Source organism: Piliocolobus tephrosceles, unplaced genomic scaffold, assembly GCF_002776525.5.
Source record: "Piliocolobus tephrosceles isolate RC106 unplaced genomic scaffold, ASM277652v3 unscaffolded_41804, whole genome shotgun sequence".
In the NCBI taxonomy this organism is placed as follows: domain Eukaryota; kingdom Metazoa; phylum Chordata; class Mammalia; order Primates; family Cercopithecidae; genus Piliocolobus; species Piliocolobus tephrosceles.
Genome location: NW_022326315.1, coordinates 1844 through 5063, shown reverse-complemented (window position 1 = coordinate 5063; position 3220 = coordinate 1844). Strand labels below are relative to the sequence as shown.

The 3220-nt window shown below is 42.8% G+C and overlaps 1 pseudogene across 1 annotated transcript; it reads left to right on the top strand.

Moving 5' to 3' along the window:
* The first annotated feature begins 6 nt into the window (after window positions 1-6).
* Window positions 7-1568, top strand: LOC113223559 (annotated as a pseudogene). The gene has a single exon (XR_003308776.1). The product of XR_003308776.1 is annotated as a UDP-glucuronosyltransferase 1-3 pseudogene (transcript).
* The last annotated feature ends 1652 nt before the right edge of the window (window positions 1569-3220 follow it).

Genomic DNA, 3220 nt, shown 5'->3' with positions numbered 1-3220 from the left:
GAGAACTTTTTCACCCTGACAACCTATGCCATTCCATGGACCCAGGATGAATTTGATCGTCTTGTGCTGGGCCACACTCAATGGTTCTTTGAAACAGAACATCTTCTGAAGAGATATTCAAGAAGTATGGCGATTATGAACAATATGTCTGTGGTCTTTCATAGGTCTTGTGTGGAGCTACTACATAATGAGGCCCTGATCAGGCACCTGAATGCTACTTCCTTTGATGTGGTGTTAACAGACCCGGTTAACCTCTGCGGGGTGGTGCTGGCTAAGTACCTGTCGATTCCTACTGTGTTTTTTTTGAGGAGCATTCCATGTGACTTAGACTTTGAGGGCACACAGTGTCCAAATCCTTACTCCTATATTCCTAAGTTACTAACGACCAATTCAGACCACATGACATTCCTGCAAAGAGTCAAGAACATGGTCTACCCTCTGGCCCTGTCCTACATTTGCCATGCTCTTTCTGCTCCTTATGCAAGTCTTGCCTCTGAGCTTTTTCAGAGAGAGGTGTCAGTGGTGGATCTTGTCAGCCATGCATCCGTGTGGCTGTTCCGATCAGACTTTGTGATGGACTACCCCAGGCCTATCATGCCCAACATGGTCTTCATTGGAGGCATCAACTGTGCCAACAGGAAACAACTATCTCGGGTCTGTATTGGTGCCTTCATCCAATCAATGTTCCAGGCAAAACTCTTTTTAAAAAATGTATTTACTTCCAAGTGCTTCCATATCTACTTATCTTTCTAAAGATTTTATTTTTGCTTCTTTGTCGTAACAGTCTTCAGTGAGATAAACTGTTGAGGGGACTAGTGTATTTCAGGTTTTCAGTGGTCACTGAGAGGAAGAAGAGGTACGGATGAGGGTCTATCAAAGGATGGGCAAGGACTGCTGTGACTCACGGACACTGTTTGTAAAGGCACCGTCTTCATGGTTGTGCATGTCCTTCAGTTGGGGAGGAGCAGGGACACTACATTCAGAACTGATCTATCCTGGGGTTTTTGGCTTGCCTGATTTTCAGTGGAAAGATGATGCAACAGTAAGTTATAATTGTTGACATGATAATTTTTCGTGGTCCCATCTTGCCAAAGATAGAGAGGTGACCACAGGAGACCTAAGCACTCACAGGAAGTAGAAGTGTCAAAGAGGTTGACTCAGTTCAGTGGAAGTGGGACAGTGAAGGTGGGATGAATGTCTGTGATCAGAGAATGAAACATGGAGTTCAGTTTCCAGAGAGGGATCTGTGCTGACAGAAGTTTTTCTGATCAGGAGTTGGGGGTCTGGTGTATGATGTGGGGACATCGTAGAGTTGGGAAGGTACAGTGATGGTTGCATGTCGAAAAGGGTCGTCTTCTCCTTGTAATGCTGAAATTATCAAGAGAGGGTGGAAGGGACTAGGGAGGAGATAAGACTGTGAACCTATAAGCCCAGTGAAGCTGCGACCAGTGATGAATGGACATCTGTGCAAGAAGGAAAGGGTTTCTCTGGAGGGGCTGAGCACATCACCAAACCCACCCTATCCCACTCCAAGTTTCTATAGTGAGATCTATTCTTTTTCCAAAAATGTCAGAGGCAGGTTTCATTAACCCAGAGTATTTGGGTTTCATTGAGATAGTACTTTGGGATCTGAGAAACCAAATTCACACACCAATGAGTTTGGTTTCTTAATCCATTGAGAGAGCCATCCTTTTTTTTTTTTTTTTCTTGAGACTGAGTCTCGCCCTGTAGCCCAGGCTGAAGGGCAGTGGCCCCATCTCAGCTCACTACAGCCCCACCTCCCACGTTTAAGAGATTCTCCTGCCTCAGCCTCCTGAGTAACTGGGACTACAGGCACATGCCACCACTCCTGGGCTATTTTTTTTTTTTTTTTTAACTAGAGACGAGGTTTCGCCATGTTAGCCAGCCTGGTCTTGAACTCCTGACCTCATGTGATCTGCCTGCCTCAGCCTCCCAAAGTGCTTGGCTTACAGGTACGAGCCACTGTACCCAGCGAGGGAACCATCTTTCTTGTGAGAGAACTGAGCCCTTTTTTGTCATATTCACTGAATTTATATGAACTTCCATGAGTTTAGGTCCTTTGTATTCTTATTTCTGTACTTCTTTTTATTAGTGTAGATATTATTGCAAAGGACACTAAACTTTATTTTTGTTTTTGATCAAACCACAAGATATTTGTTCTACTCCTTTTCTTTTCCCCTTGTGCAATGTAGTTACTGAGCTGTAAAAAATATATATGTTCTTTAGATTTGTAAAAATGTGGAAAATTAGGAAGACATTTGAATAGTGACTGTGGCTCTTTTCTTCTGGGTTTTCACTATGAATATGTTCTTTAGACTGAACTGCACTGGCTCAAATCTTCCCTCTCATTTTTCTAGCTATGTGACCTAGGACAGGTACCCTAACCATTGTGGTTTTAATGTTGTTATAGAGAGCACCCAATAAATATTATCTGTTGTCATTATTATTATTTTAGTTTTATTGCATTTATTTTAAGCTGAAATTATTCCAGAGTCATAGGCATTTTTTTTTCTTCAGTTTCTTCTGGGATATCTTTTTCTCCTGTGCAACCTCATCCTCAGGTTTAGGAACAATTTGTTCCTTATCAGTAAAGATCATCTTGATGTGGCAGTGGGGGGTCATGTAAGGGTTAATCCGATAATGAGCTCTGCAAGACCCATGGCTCATTTGGACGCTTTGTTTACTTGGATATGCTTAATGATGAGAGAATCTGCACCTAAACCCTGACATTCAGCATTATTCTTTGCATTCTGAAGCATGTGCATCTAAAATCCAGCACCCTATTTGGGCCACCGACCCTGTGTCCAGCCCCACTGTTCGGCCCTGGGCACGTTGCCAGCTCCTCCATTGCAACATCGAAATGGTACACACTGCTTCCGTAAAGTGACAACTTTCAGACACTTGGTGGCTCTATGTATATGCATATACTTGATGGCCTGGGTAGTTTCACGAATGTCCTTTAAGTGAACAGGAAAACTCAAACCTCTTGATTTGCGTGATTTTGTGGTGTTTCTGGGTCAAGCGAATAAAGAAGAATTTTCACAGATCACCTTAGGCTTCTTAGAGGAAGAACTATCATCGTCGTTACTAGAGTTTAAAAGACTCCTGCAGAACAAGGTGTTTCACCTGGAGATCTTTGCCACGTTCATGCCAATTTACTGAGTGCATGAAAGATCATTTATACCAAAATCTTTATCAT